Source organism: Acartia tonsa, chromosome 14, assembly GCF_053477335.1.
Source record: "Acartia tonsa isolate MP-2025a chromosome 14, ASM5347733v1, whole genome shotgun sequence".
In the NCBI taxonomy this organism is placed as follows: domain Eukaryota; kingdom Metazoa; phylum Arthropoda; class Copepoda; order Calanoida; family Acartiidae; genus Acartia; species Acartia tonsa.
Genome location: NC_137273.1, coordinates 14,873,912 through 14,890,553, shown reverse-complemented (window position 1 = coordinate 14,890,553; position 16,642 = coordinate 14,873,912). Strand labels below are relative to the sequence as shown.

At 39.3% G+C, this 16,642-nt stretch overlaps 1 protein-coding gene and 1 long non-coding RNA gene across 2 annotated transcripts in view; both read left to right on the top strand.

Moving 5' to 3' along the window:
* The first annotated feature begins 6,406 nt into the window (after positions 1-6,406).
* The window catches only part of LOC145306025 (uncharacterized), a 28,021-nt gene continuing 17,785 nt past the window's right edge, over positions 6,407-16,642 (top strand). Inside the window, exon 1 of the mRNA XM_080147958.1 lies at positions 6,407-6,518. The gene's annotated coding sequence lies outside the window, so the exon portion shown is untranslated. The remainder of the gene's footprint in view (positions 6,519-16,642) is intronic.
* Positions 11,458-15,514, top strand: LOC145306530 (uncharacterized). The gene is made up of 3 exons (XR_013875056.1): positions 11,458-12,310; positions 14,282-14,436; positions 14,972-15,514. It is a non-coding gene; the product is annotated as an uncharacterized LOC145306530 (long non-coding RNA).

The following is a 16,642-nucleotide window of genomic DNA, read 5'->3' as shown; positions in this document are numbered from 1 at the left end:
ATCGTTGCTAGAATGTCAGTACGTACTTTTGAAATATTTGTAAACACTTTTTTGACAAAATTTTTTAGATGATATGCATCTTTGTAACAAAGTCCAAATATTGTAAGTATGTCTTTATAAATAGTATCCTGTTATTTAAACAAATTTACCTACAAATTAGTTTAGACTTGTGAATCTATATTTTGCTTATTCTGAAAGTCCAAAAGTGTAAATGTTCGTTTGATTACTATCTATTGTAGTACTCAGGGTTTTTTAAAGGATAAGACAATGAACGAATAAATTGTATACATCCAAATAGCGATAAAACAATCAAATAATTATATCATATTAAAATTGTTGTTAAAAAGGTTAAAATCAACGTTTTAAATGGACATACTGACATTCTGGTAACGATTATATAGTTGCTACGTTTTCTAGATTGTACCTAACTACATAAATCACTAGGATAATAGGACAATTCTAACATGATAAATTAACGTGACGTCCGGACGGACATACAGACCCTAATTATAGAAAAGCTTTACTTTACAAAACCACGTTGGAGAGACAGAAATTAAACAGGTAAAATGGGCGTAATTAGGGCTCAGCAGCTGCACATTATTGAATCAAAATAAATCTTTGTTTAAGATCTAAATTTTAAAAATTAAATTAAAATATTAAAATTAAAATTAAATTTAAAAATTAAGATAAAATAAACAGCATAATATTAATCAGTTAATTTATTTTCAAAATATTTTTAAATTCTTAAAATTATAATAAAACAACATAATTATTTAATTTATTTACAAAAAAAAATATCGAAGGATTTTTTCGCTCAATTTTTTTGAATTCGAAATTTTTACAAATGTTTTTGAAAACATTAAAAACCTAATCTTCTTGGAAATCGTTAAAACTTTCTAGGATCAGAACAGGTGAAATGGTGATTTTTTAATCAGTGCTCGTAGGCCGCAAATAATCCGTCTTTTTTATTTTATTATATTTATTTAACTCATAACGTCTGTTTGTCAAAATTTCAAAAGCCAGTGTAACATTTATCTATAAATTGTTAGAGAGGTAGGGAACATTGGCTTTTTTACACATTCTACAGTTTTTTGTTTATCATTATTAGGGATGTACATCAATTTATTGGTCATTGTCTTATCCATTAAGATCTCTGAATTTTCTTGTCCCTTTAACAGTAGAAAAATGTGTGAAAGCCAGGATTAAAACAGGTAAAATGGGCGGAGTCATAATTTTAATCAGAGCTCGGTAACCGCGCGTCAGCTGCAAATAATCCGCCTATCTAAACCATTATGGGTGCTTTAAAAATTGAGACATTTATTGAACATAGTAAAAGGGTCTGAAATTGATTATGACGAAAAAAAATTAACCAATGAGAGGCCACTATAAATTTTACCATTGGTCAATTAGTGTATACTGGCCTCTCATTGGCAAATTTTTTTACGTCATAATCAATGTCAGACACTTTTACTAGGTTTCATTTATTATGAACAGGTTTAGAATGGTAACTTAGGAACTTTAAGTAGACATCTACTTTTTAACTCTATTTGTTAGTTTGTTTCGTCTTATGAATATTGAAAATAAGAGGATAATATGACAAAGGAAAAATTGTCATATATTTAGGTTGCTAACATGAAACTCATTTTTTGGTCAGTTCGTTCATCTATTAGGATGGGAGGGTATTGGAAAAGGGGGTGGATTGGGGGTATCGTTAGTTGAGCCCGCTGCGAGATTACTTTACTAGAGAACATGAAAATCTGGTGTGATATCCGAATAATGATAAATCCATTGTCCGTTTCTTTATTAAATTTTAATAGCCCGTTATATCTAATTATACTAGCGGCTTCGCCCCTAGCCTCTAGCATTGCCCCAAGAGGTAATTAAATAAAAATTTCTGGTGCTGCCATTTATTTTTAAATGACTACCGATTTTGGTGGGGGGGGATATTTTCATTTTCTGGAGGGGGTTGGGGTGTCCCTCTCCCCAAGAACATAGCTTAAAACCACCACAGGACCAATAGGTATATACCCTGAAGAGTAGAATTCGATTGGTTCAGTGGTTACCGGAATCTTAAGGGACAGACGGACGGACGGACAAACAGACAGACAAACATCGTTCTACTTTGTATTATAGAATATCTGTAGCTGGTTATTTTCCAATCAAAGAATTTTAAGCAATAAAAAGATGGGGTTTACTTAATTACAATTAGTGTCCAGACTTTTTAACCAATAATTTTAATCTTTAGAAGGGGTAATCTTGTTTATCGTCATTGGGGATGTATACCAATTTTTCGTTAATTGTTTTATTCCTTAAGATTCACTATTTTAACTTGTCTTAACGGAAACAGTAAAAGTGTCTGACTATGACGTCAGAAAAAATTAACAATTAACCAATGAGAGGCCGCTATATATTTTACCACAGTGAATACTGGCTTCTTATTGGTTAATTGTTAATTTTTTCTGACGTCATAGTTAAACACTTTTACTGTTTTCGTCTTAACTCTTAAAATTAAATATCCGCCCCTTTTTCAGTAGGGTTTAATATACAACACCTTGCCTTTTTCCTTAAGATTTATTATTCTAACCTGTTTTAATTACAACATCAAAATCAAATCTCCACCCATAAAACAACTCTGGTTTAACAGAGATGAACATTCACCTTCTATGCAATTAAACAAGGACAATCATGTCCATAATAAGTAACATTCTCTACCCTTTATTTTATTTTAGCCAGCAGAGAGCATCACTTTGTTAAAGTAAATGATCCAACATCCAAGTAATAATATATCCGTTTTTTGATAGTTTCTTAAAATAACGATATCTTGATCATAAGTATTTTTTTCTTTATGACCAAGGAAATTATATTCTGGATTCTCATTGATTTAAGAAATCCTCACAAAAAAGAAATAACTTTACTTATACTTTATATCTTACTAGCGGCTACGTTCCTAGAGGCCTCTAGTGGAACTTTAAATGTTTTTTTCCGAGTCTAAGTTGCGTTCAAGTCCCTTGAATATTAAAAAAAATCGTGTCTATGTTTTGTTCAAGTCTTTAGGGTATAATTTTTTCTCTCGATTTTTTGTGATTTCTCTTAGGAGGGTGGTGGTACTCTTCCCCAAAATAGTTATAAACCTTCCCAGAACCTATGAAAAGATACCCTGTAAAAAAGAACCCGATCGGTATATCGGTTAAGAGATCCTTCGGTACAGACAAACCAACAAACATCCTGTTAATTTATTATCTATAACACAAAGTAGCTTGAAGTTTTTCTGTCCCTTAAGATCTCGGTAACCACTGAACCGATCGGATTATACTCTTCAGGGTATATACCTATTGGTCCTGTAGAGGTTTTAAGCTCCCCCCCCCAAAAAAAAAAATTCTGGGGAAACCACTTCACAATAAATGGCAGTACCAGAAATACTTAATTTTTTTAAATTACCTCTTGGGGCAAAGCAACTAGAAGCTAGGGGCGAAGCCGCTAATAAGTATGATATAAAGTAGAAAGGACTAATGTCTAAAGCTATGAATCCCAGACTATATGTACTGTTTTTAATCAAATGAAATAAAAGAAAAGGTTTTAGGTTATTTTCTGACTTTCCCGACACTCCCATAAGAGGCTAGGACGAAGCTGCTAGTATCTTAAATAGCCGTCGAGAAATTCACATTTTCATCATATACTGACGGACGGACAGACAAACAGTAAAAGTGAAGGATAGAGTAGCCTCGATTTTTAATATCTCCGCCCATTTCTCGCAAGAATACCTCATTATGGGTTGGGGGTGAATTAGACATAAGAAAAAGGGGAAGGAGAATATTTCTACAAAATTAATTAGTTTGTTTGGTTTTATCTGTGAAGAAACTAACATGAAGATTTTGTTCAATATTTTACCTTTTTTACAGGTGATATCTATTTTTTGATTATTTCTAATTTTTTAAATGCGAAGCTTTTCTATAATTAGGGTCGGTCCGTCCGTCCGTCACAGAGAGTTAGCTCTTTTCGTTAATTTAAACAGGTTAGAATTGTCCTATCGATTCCAAACTTTGCATGATGATTCCTATAGTAGTTAGTTAGGTACAATTAAGAAAGCGTAGCAACTCTATAAACAATACCAGAATGTCCGTACGTCCATTTTAAACATGTCGATTTTTTAAAACTTTTTTGACAACAAATTTTTGTATGTTAAAATTATCCGATTCTTCTGATTTTTTGAAAACTGATTCCTATTACAACAAGGTACAATGTTATAAGCGAAGAATCTCTATAAACAAGTCCCAAAAATGTAAGTATGTCCTTAAACAGTATCATTTATTTATGCAGTTTTGCAACAAAATTCTTAAAATATTGTTTGTACTGATGCATTAATATTCTGCTAATTCAGTTCTGACAATCTACAAGTGTTAATGTTCGTTTGTCCTTCCAGCTTCAGATCTTAAACTGTAGGACAAACGATCGTTACCACTTGTGGTGTGTCAGAACTCAATGAGCAGAATATAAATTAATTAAGAATACCTAAATATAAAGTCTAAACAGAATTGTAAGCAAATTAAAGGGCATACACATTAAAGGATTTGATTAAAGAGATGTTACGCTTATAACAATATACCTTATTGTAATAGGAATCAGTATTAAAAAAATCAGATGAATTAAATAACTTTATTGTTGTCAAAACGGTAAAAAATTAACATGTTTAAAATGGACGTACGGATCTTCTGGTAACGATTATAGAGTTGCTACACTTTCCAAATAGTACCCAACTACTAAAGTAAAGTTTTAAATCGATTGGAAATGTCTAACATACATAAATTAACAAAAAAAGCTATCCGTTTCGCACGGATCGATCGATTCTAATGATAAAAAAGCTTCGCTTTTAAGAAATATAGTTTTCCTTTCCAGAGAAGCTTCGATCACATATGTATATTCTTGAGAGTTTTAAGGAATTTTGTTATTAATGGTTATTTTTCTGCATATTTATACCTCTTTGAGAGCCTCTAAATATTAAGTTTTATAGCAATAGGAAAATTTTAACATGCTGAATTAAACGATAATAGCTATCCATTACGGAAGGACGTTAGTATGAAATGGCAATCATCATAAAAAGCTTTTCTTTGACGGGGATATGTTAAGGGGAGAAGTTTACTAAACTACCCCAAAAAGTTTTTTTAATAACGTTTTCTTATTTGTTGCTCAACAACTTTGGGGACTTTCATTGGTTGGTTCATTAGGTTGAGTGTCCAAACGTTTCAACTACTAATTATAACCTACAATTACAATTTTTATTTAGGTTGTTCTATCTGTCCAGTTTCAAATATTCCCAGCCGTTCCAGAGATCGTTGACGTCGAATTAGGTCAGTTTGATGCAATATCTAAACACAAGCGGCCACGCCCCTTAGAGGCCTCTAGAGCACTTGAGGAGTGGGGGGGGGGGGGTTAAATTTGATAACTTAATATTTGTTTTTTTTTTGTTTTTTTTTGGGGGGGGGGCTTAAAACCTAGCTGTCGTATTAACAATCAGGGCGTTATCCTCTTAAATTTTTTTTTTCAATTTTGAAAATTTGAGTACCCCCCCCCCCCCCCCCCCCCCCCCGACACCGACGAGAAACTATTTAAGTTAGGTTAGGTTTTAGGCTAGGGAGCCGAGCGCTGCTGCTAGGCTGGCTAGGATCCGAGCACTGCGGCCAGAGTTCATAGTTCACTGTCGAGGGGGGGGGGGGAGGGGGGGGGGGGTACTCAAATCTCAAATTTTCAAAATTGAAAAAAAATTTCTAAGAGGATAATACCACAATCAGTTTACAATTTACTTTGTTCGTCCATCTGTCTATCATGCTTCGTAGGAAGTAAATACTCATTTTTATAAAGGTTTAATGATTTTCATAATTTATAGTATATTTTTTTTTATATTACTAAACATATGATCTATAAATCACTATCCGTTTGTCTATCTGTAATTTTTTTGTGCTTCGCTACTCATGAATATTGTCATCCTTGTGTTTTATATTCCAATAGTGGCCACGTCCAAAAAGGAATCAAGGAGCATTTGATTTGAGGGTGGGAAAGTGCACCCCCCCCCCCTCTACCGGGATGTCCAGGCTTCCCCAGGAGTTAAAGGGGTGATTACCCCCCCCCCCTGAAAAATAACAAAAGAAAAAGCTTGGACGTCCTTGCCTATATGATTACCCCCTAAAATAAATTTTGTGGTGCCGAATATGTAAATGAAATTGCGAGTTTTTTCTAGGTGCATTTCTCTTGTGAGGTCGGATGTACCCTCTCCAAAATAGTTTCATAGGACATATAAGAAGCTATCTTATCAAGAAGAACCATATTGGTTCAGCAGTTAATGAAATCCTTACAGAAAGACAAACATACACCCTGTTACTTTTATATATGTATTACCTTTTTTATCTAGGACGATCAGTTCCACTGAAGAAAAAATTGGACAGCGCATATGAAAATAATGAAATTTATGACGGCAAAGGTCTGTTAAGATTGTTGGATGAGAAAACTGAATTTATCATTTGCAGGTGATTTTTGGTATTATTTTTAAAAGCTAAGCTTTTCTATAATTAGGGTCGGACAGTCTGTCCGTCAGTCCGTAAAGGATAGCTTTTTTCGTTAATTTAGGCATGTTAAAATTGTCCTATCGATTTCAAATTTTGCTTGGTGATTCCTGTAGTAGTGTGGTATTCGGCAACCGTGAGCCATGCCTATGGCAACCCTGACCTGGGTTTGGGGAAGGGCCGAGGGCCCTCCCCCGAGTCCTGGGGAAGGGGTCTGCCGACCCCCTCCCTATACCTAAAATTAATGATAGATTCTGACAGCCTTATTATGGTTAAGCTGTATTGTTAATTCCCCCCACCCTTTCCAGGGATGGGGGATCATTATTGCCCAAACTGACTATTGTATATGTATTATATTGATTCTGTTTATGATTACTTATTCCTATCTGTGTATTTATTGTTTGTTGTATATAACTTTAGTAAACCTTAGACCCTGAATAAAGGAACAACTGAATAGACTCTGTTTATTATTTAGTGATTGCTAGAGAAGCGTAGCTTCTCTATAATATATGTGTCCACGTCTGTTCGCACTGCCGTAGTCATTTGAACTCTGGTGTCTGCCATTTAACCTAGGCGGATACCACAACTTTTGGTGACAGCTGTGTGAGATTACGGCAAACCACAAGTGTAGAGCAGACGCGCAGCTGAGGCTAAGGTACTCCCAGCAGTGAAACTGGCAAAACTGACACAAGCAACCTGAATTACCCACCCTGGATAGCAAGGTCTAACTCTGTATCCGGCAGTTGTGGAAGCGAAACCTAGCGAAAGACCACTAAGTGTGGCGGAACCCGAGCTGTGGAGAGTAGCGAAATCGGACGAGAGACTGCGGAGAGCAGCGAAACTTGACGGAGAACCGCGAGAAGCGCCGACATCTAACGGAGGATTGAGCACTCAAGGGCTGAAACAGGCCTGCGGACGGGCTGAAACAGGCCAAATAAGTGCAAACGGCTGAAAAAAGGCCAACATTTACTGCAAGAGATAGCAGGATCCGAACCAGCGGCGCTGCAGGAAGGGACATTACCTGCCGCCACCAGCCGGATTCGGATACACGGCGCTGCAGGACGGGACATTCCCTGCCGCCGACAGGCTGAAACAAGCCAAATAGCTGCGAGCTGTGAGCAAAAATACGAGTGTAGTGTACCAAGCAGAAGAAAAACTACGTTAACTCCAAGTACCCTGAGAGGCTACAGCGCAGCCACCCATCTAGAAAACAGATATTATATCACATTTTAGGGATTACCACCCTAGTGTGAAAGCTGAACAATAGATTTATGGGCAAGGCTTGGTAAACAAATTTGTTGTGTATTGTGATAAAGCCAAAAATAGAACAGGCTTGGTAAGCAAATTTGTTGTGTATTGTGATAAAGCCAAAAATAGAACCTAGATGTAATATAACAATGCATTGATAAACAATCTGACCCCCCAAGCCTTCAGCACAACAAATACACCCCTTATCCCCACGGAAGGGGAGGGGCCCACCATAAATTGAAGCAAATACAATTGAGGTGACATAACAATAAGCTCAGGATTAAGGAAAAGGCACAATTACCTCACCACCCAGTTACTTCAAACCTACAGCACCCCCCTCCCCATAGGGGGGAACGGACGGTTTTACCCCGTCCCCTCACGCGCTCCCCCTCCTACCCACACTTGAATAAGTCCGCCCACGGTGTGGAGATAGCGACCGGGAGAACAGAGCGCCATTTACGGGTCGTGCAGCAGAGCTTGGGACGCACAAAAAATTCAACGGACGAATAAGACAAAGCGGACCAATGAGAGAGCAGATTGAGGGATAGGTGCGCGTTTTACCTGTGTGCGCAAATCTGACGGCGCGTAGGCGCGTTGCAAGGAAAGGAGATTTCACGCACACACACACACACACAGGAGCGGAGCTACTCCATAGCATCCAACAGAGATATTTTTAGAAAAAAGACTTGCAAGCTCCTCCCTCCTATCTATAGTGTGATAAGGAAAACCAAATCAGTTCCTGACAGCAGTTCAGACCCTCAACAACTATCTACACCTACCAGCCTACTCTACAACACAGAAGTTAGTGACAAGTACTCTAGGTACACCTAATTTAAATCTTTGTAGTTAAACTACCAACCTAGTGATAAACAGTGTTGGCTGCTAGGCTAGAAAGCCTCAAGTGTAAACCACTTATAGTATTGACTTAAAACTTCGTGTCCCGCCGCTGAACCTTTGACCCGATGGAGCAGCCACAAGCGCAAGGAGGCGACCAGCTCCAAGGATGGCTCCAGGACGATCCCCAGCCGGCTCCAGCCGAGTACCGCAAGCTGATGCTGAGTAACCTGCCGGAGTACCGAGGACCGCCCAAGCAATCCTGGAATTCCCACATCCGGAGATTAGAAATGTCATGGGCGGCTTACCGTGTGCCCCCCCATGACACACTAAATCGCCGCAACGCCCTTTTACTATCCCTGGTGGGGCAAGCGGCGGAGATGGCCTCTCATCTGTTTGGCGAGGCAGGCCAAGCCTTGACATACGAACAAGTCAAGGCCGAGTGTGAAATGTTATTTCGTCCAGCCTATGAATCTCAGACCCTGAAGCAAGCCTTCAGAGATTATAGGCAGCACTCGACAGAACCTATACAAGCATACATATCCACAAAGTGTGCATTGTATAGGGAGGCCTATAGCCACGAGGACCTTGAGTTATTGATAGACGAATTAAATCGTGGCATTCGTAACGCTAATGTGAAACGTGAAATGATGGGTCATGAGATCGCCTCGGTACCTGAGTACACGAGGCGAGCCATGTTTACCGTGACCATGATCACCAAGCAGCTGAAGGAGGGTGTGTGCCTAGTGGACGCCACCGAAGGGCTCACGGGATCGGCCAGCGTCCAGTTGCCCCAATATGATGAGTCGGAGCCAATGGAGATTGGCGCCTTGGCTCCGGGTCTCCACCAGATGGGGAAGGTCGCCCCAGATGACAAGATTCCAGGCCGCTGCTATCGCTGCCATGGGAAGGGCCACCGAGTCAGAGACTGTCCTACGCCTATGGAGGTCAGCCTAGAAGAGAGACGCACCCAGCCACGCCGTGACCGTCCTGCCAAATGTGAACGTTGCCATTACGCAGGCCATACGGCAGCCGAGTGCAAGGCTGACTGGGACCAGGTAGCCTGACGGAGACGCGTCGCTGACAAGTGCGCTCCCTCAGGAAAGCCCAGCCGAGTAGCCAACATGGAAGCGAGCGCGCCCCCAGCAACACTCCAGCAAGCAGCCGCCCCCAATGCAACGGGCCGAGCCGAAGGAATGCCGCAGTTTGGAACCATCCCAGCTAGGATCAACGTGCTGGGAGGAGCGGCTGAACCCGATTGGGTTGGCCTGGGCTTCAGTTGGGACCGGAGTTCATGCAGCCCACCAACATTGCAGAGCCAGAAGTCCTGAGGCCTCAACCCTTCAGCCTCAACATGATGGGGCCTGCCAGACCGAGTCTACCCAGCAAGAGTGGAGGGGCGCTACCCAGCGCCACCGAGACAGTGTACGGGGAGGCCCTGGCGGCCGCTGAGCAAGAGAGGCAAGAGGCGCTAGCCAGCGCATCGGAGTCGATGTATGGGGCGCCATCCGGTGCCGCCACCTGGGAAGGACGAGAGGTGCGCCCCCGCACCCCCAAGCTGATGTCTGGGGCGGCAACCGCCGCCGCCACCTGCGATGACTGGGGGGTGCTATCCAGCGCCCCCACCCTGGTGCCTGGGGCGACAACCGTCGCCGCCACCGAGATACCTGGATCCTGGAACGAGCCAGCAGCCCCAGAGGGAGGGGTGACATCCGTCACCCCCAGTCAGCCAGTGCCACCAGCCAGCAGGGAGGGTCCAGCTATCCATCAGCCAGCGCCACCAGCCAGCAGGGAGAGCCCAGCCATACACCATCCAGCGCCCCCTGCCAGCAGAGGGAACCCAGCTGTCCACCATTCTCAACTGAGCCAGGATAAGTTAAATTTGACAAATGTATTGTATCCAAAGTATTGTAACCCTCCAGCCTTGCCTGTGCCTCCCGCACCAGAGGCTGGGGAGATTGAGATTTGGGATTATAAGGACTTGCCTGTGCCACATGCACCTGAGTTCCTAGGGCAGGGGAGGGGTGTAATACAGGGCGAGCCTGTGCCACACGCACTCCAGCCCCATGCCACTGGGCATGCCATGGACAAGGGAAGGGACCCCTTGGGGCTAGGGGAGCCGACACCCAGGCAGGCGCCCGTCGCCTGTCAGTCTGTCATTGGGGAGGGTATCGGGATGCCCCGGGCACCCAAAGATAACGCTCAATGGAAATTTATATCTAGCCAGGAGCAGCCTAGCAGTGTCCAGCCCCAAGAAGCAGCCGTGGCCCGAGCCGAGGATCCCCAGATGCGTGCGCGAGGTCGATGGCTGTCTGGTAGATTCTCACACTGGTGGATGGTCCTGTGGGGCCTACTGCTCGCAGCTGTGTGGCCTACAACTAGCTATGTCCTGGTAGGGTGGGACTGTGCCAACCCCACCCATGTCACCGCCTACAACAAGGAGCAGATGTGTAGCAAGGAGCCGCTACACCAGGAGGTGCCCTTGGGCCATGAGATACATGTCCTGCAGCAAGTCAAGATTAGGGAAAATCTCATTTCACTCTCATAATCACTCCCTCCCTCGTCCTTCCATCCCCTGCCCCTTTCGCCCTTCCAACCCTTTCCCCCCTCCGTCCTCTGTCCCCTATACTGTCCCTATGCTCTTATCCTCTCCCTCAAGTCCTTATTATTCACACCCCAGCTTCATATTCCCTCTACCCGATACCTTAACCTGCCCCTTGTTGCTTACCCCCTGTCCCTCTCAGTCTTTTCAATAATTCCTATGTTGTGAATAGTCTGTGTGTTATGTTATGACCTCTCTATTAGTTTCATAATCCAACTATTAAGTTATTAGCGAGTTTTTATTTTAGCTATCTCATATACTCCTCCTTTAACTATAATATACCTTTTCTATACTTTTACAACTGCTCTTAGATTTGGGACCACCCTTTCTCTTTTGCTTAAAGGTTACCTCCCCCTCATTTTCTAGAAGCTTTGACCTCCGTTTTTAGTGGCGAAGCTTCTCTATAATCCACAAGGCCCGTTCGGCTGTCTGTCCGTCCGTAATCAATAAAATTTGGGGAAGCGTGATTTTTTTGAAGGTTTTGGATTTTTTTTATATATTTCCCCATATCTTTTGTACTTTTGGTCCAATTTTTGAAAATCTTTACTCTAACAGTTTCAAAATATTTTTTCCAATTTATTTAATTTACTTTAACTTAACTTTAATTTTCTGTGCTTCTCAATTTATGGATGTTGTCATCCTTATTTATATAATAACTGCAATGTGTCCAGCCTGAATACTTAATTTATAATCAAAACATTTATTTAATTTGGCGCCCACTCTGGTTAGGTAAATTTAATCTTTGGAGTACATCTGGATGTGGGTTTAATTTTATCCAGGTTAGCATTGCATAAGTTAGCCAATTAGAATGATTATTACAATCTTGGAATTTCCAATTTAGTACTAGTAAGTGCTTTTTATTTTTTCATCAAACATTAAATGTCTGGCTTAACAAATGGTTGGTCAACCCAAACCTATTGTGTAAAGTTGATATCATTTTAATGAGCAAATCTCCAAGACAATCTTTATCTTCTTTTTCAGAATAAAATCCTAAATATCTCCTAGCCAAATATCTTACTTTATAGTTGGGACTGAATGAGTGAGGTACTTATCGACCCTAGATAAGGAAAAGGTAAGTTACTTATTTATCCTATGATAGAATTAATTGGGGCAAGGAAGAACAGACATTTTGTTCCAAATCTTTCTAGTACTCCATTAGTTAAAAGATCAAACAATACTAGGGCTTCAATCTTAGAGAACATTCCCCCTGGTTGTGTTAAGCAAAATATTGCTATGTTTAGCAATATCAATCATAACAACCCCATGGTACCGCAACCTCTTGGGCAACAACTTCCTACAGCGTCCTTGCCGGTCTCCCAAACTCTGCATATTGCCCACCCTCTTGGTCTAAACACCCCTATTAGTCCCCAAAATGTCAGTCAGAATGATCCTGGGTTCGATCTCAACTATTCTCACCCTGGTATACAAAACGGACCCCCTCCTGGATTTTTTCAACATAATGTAGACCCTAGTAATATGAATAACAGTTTTATTAGTCACCCTACAAACGGTAACAATTACAGCCTGCCCCTTAATCTCAATCAACACCCCCTCCCACATGGTCATGTCTCTGAGGCTGACCGTATTATCAGGCATGTCGATCAAAAATACGAAGAACTTCGTCGCCAAATACATGAAGTGCAGCTTCTAAGGTCTGACTTCAATTCCTTAGCATCTGATGTAGCTATTCTTAAAAGTAAAGCTCAGCTTGATGTACAAAAAGTTGCTGAAATCTTGAAAGAGTCAGTGACACAGGCTGTCGTAGATAACATTGGGGAAGACTTTGGGCTAAAAGCAATTAAGGATGATATAGATAAGCTTACTCAATACCGCACTGAGATGTTTTATGATTGTCTCAGAAAGGATATTGCCATCTCCAACAAAAGACTTATTATCTTTGGGAAACATAATTTGTCCTCTTTAGATTTAAAGGATTTTCTAAAAAGGGTTGTTAAAAATGACAAAATGAGGAATTTAGTCGATAACCTGGGTTTTGGGAGGATTGGGAAAAAACAGGATCACCTAGTCTCGTTTGATGATGTCAAATCTAGGCAAGAATTTCTTAGAGCTCTAGATCACTCACTAATTGAAAGGGGGGTAAGGATCGAAAGGGATATCCCATTAGAAATGAGGGACTACTATCTAAAATACAAAACTCGTAGTAAAATGCTTAAATCTGCTTTAGGCATTAACACTGTTATTCATTTTAAAGATGGCAACATGAATCTTTTAGCTACCGGTAGTGAGCCTTCCAGCAATTTGGATAAAAATGCTGATTTTATTATCTTTACTTTCAAACCCTCCCCTGTTTCCAAATCTAGCCTAAGAGATAAGGCGACTAAAGCTGAAGTAAGTTTCTCTAAGGTCAATGCTAATAATGACAAGTTTCTTAACCTTCCATCTGCTAACCATTGCGATATTATGAACTCTTCCCTTTTTTGGAGAGCTAAGGATTACTCAATGTCTACAGAGAAAGCAAGAGAGCTTCTTGTAGGGGCTTGCTCTAAAGATTACAAAGATGCGATTAAATATGTTACTAAAGATAGGGGTCTTTTTTGCATTACCTTAAATAATAGTTTCGATCTTAATGCAGTAAGAACTGACCTACAAAGCAAAGTCATTGGGGGTGAGTCAGTTCGACTCCTTCATTGGTTGGATTAATTGCTTATTGTCTAACCTTTTTACAGTGTAGTGTTGCATTCCCCTAACAGTCTATTTTTGGGCTGTCTTAAATCAATTGTGAAATCTTTTCAGAACTTACCCACTACTCTAATTCTTAGCAAATTTTTTTCCCCCCCTAATAAGGTCTTTATTATTGCATACTACTTATTCTTGTTAAGGAGACCTGTATCACAGTCAGTACTTGTGTTAACTTTTCCCCGCTAGTTTAACGGTGGCCAACATTTAAAATAAAGGGATAACCCTTCGTTGGTGTCTACTGTCTTTTTTATTATATATAAGTAATGAATTAGTTCGGTGGGTAATTGTGTCTTTTAGCTGTGAAGAATAACAATTAATAATGAATTTATCTTATTTTGTTTAGGGCTTCCTGCAGTATAACCATAGCCGGTTCTAACAATCCCTCTTGCTGGCGGGGTGGCTGTGCTATGCTAGCTTAGAATACAGGGATTACCCTGTTTTTTTCTGTTTCCCTGCTCTATATGTTTAGCCGCTCTTCAATGTAATTCCCCCACTTCCGTAAGTTTTTTTTATTATTTGGGATGGCCATTTATTTTAATTTAAATTAATCAAACAGTCTCGTCTTTGTATTCACTAATTTTGATAAATTAGTTTTAACCCATCAAAGGCTTGTATTTAAAGAATCCTTCATTGGTTGGATTAATTGCCTATTAATTGCCTATTGTCTACCTTTTTTTACAGTGTATTGTTGCATCCTTCAAACGGCCTATCTTTTGTCTGTCTATCTTTTCAGAATTTACCCACTATACAAATTTAATTCTTAGCAATTTTTCCCTCCTAATATGTCCTTTTTTATTGCATGCTACTTATTCTTGCTAAGGTAACCTGTATTATTACAGTCAATACTTATGTTAACTTGTTCCCCGCTGGTTTAATGGTGGCCATTATTTAAATAAAGGGATAACCCTTCGTTGGTGTCTACGGTCTCTTTTTATCATATATTAGTATTGTATTAATTCAGTGGATAATTGAGTCTTTCTGCTTTAGCTGTAGAGAGTTTCAAATAATAATGAACTTTTCTTATTTTGTTTAGGGCATCCTGTAGTATAGCCATAGCCGGTACTAATAATCCTTCCTGCTGGCGGTGTAGCTGTGTTATGCTAGATTAAAATACGGGGATTACCCTGTTTTATTTTTGCTTCCCTGCCTTATATGGTTAACCGATCATCAATATAATTCTCTCTCCTATGTAAGTTTTTTTTGTTATTAATTGGGATGGACAATTTAAATTATGCAAACAGTCACGTCCTTGTATTCACATTTTTCTCTTTTCTGATAAATAGCTCCAATCCGTCCTAGGCTTGTATTTTAATACTAAGTTGCTTACAATTATCATGGGTGCCAGGCGATACTTACTTTTAGGATTGAGATGGTTTGGTCCAATGTCTATTTATTTTCTTTGTTATCTTAAGCTCAAACGTGATATATATATATTAGATAACCTTATGAAATAGGACTTTAATCAATTTTAATTATTCTTCTTGATTTGTTTAGGGTAACCTGTAATATTGACAGTGCCAATTCTAATTCTTATTCTCGCTGATGGAGCGGCTATGTTGCGTTCATGATAAAGGGATAACCCTGCTTTCATGTCCTTCTTAGGTAATAACTGGTTTGCTTCTTATCTGTAAGTTGGTCTTAAACTGTTTTTAAACTATTTTTAAAAGGTATATTAAAAATATACTTTGACATCTGTAGAATCATACTGCAAAGCCAAAAATGAGAACAATTGCCCACATCAATTTTTATTAGGATTTTAATGTTTATTTTTTACTATGGATTAAATAATTTTTACTGAATCGTGATGTTTCTTCCCTTTGTAGGTAAAATACTCAGCTTTTAGGGTGTCTTGCTTCGTAAATATTGTATGCTAGTATACAGTAAAGTTAGGTCTTTTAATTTTATCTATCAATACTAATTAAAAATTAATTTTTTACAATATATCAATGAATTAACATAAAAATGTTTCATGTCTATTATACATTAAAACACATAAAAATTGGCTGAAAAGGGTTAAATAAATTAAGATGACAACAAATGTTTATGCAATACAACAAATTTATTTTTGTCCCATATACAAATATGATATATAAAATAAGATTATTCAAACATATTTTTAAAAATATTTTTAAAAAGTATGTATCTTTTATGAGTAGGGTTTTCATTCTTTTCATTTTTATTAAATAAAATTATTTAACTACGTTTGAAATAAGTCACTTTGTGAAAACACTCTTTCGGAAATTCTAATTTCTAATTGGTTTAAATTCAGCATTATCTATAATACAAAGTAGAACGATGTCTGTCCGTCTGTCTGTCCGTCTGTCCGTCTGTCCGTCTGTCTGTCCGTCTGAAGCTTAAGATCTCAGTAACCACTGAACCGATTGGGCTCTACTCTTCAGGGAATATACCTACTGGTCCTGTGAAGGTTTTAAGCTATTTTCTTGGGGGGTGGGACACCCCCAACCCCCCCAAAAAATGAAAAATACCCCCCCCGAAATTTTTTTTTTTTTTTTAATTTTTCTTTTTAAATCTAAAATACGAAAAAATAGGTTGATCAAACCTCTTGGGGCAAAGCCCCTAGAGGCTAGGGGCGAAGCCGCTAGTGTTTTTTATTGTATTATGTCAGTTTTTTCAATGAAATTAATTGTTTTAGAAAAAAAATTATCTCCATTGAACAGAGTAATGCTTTTTTATTGTATCAGTA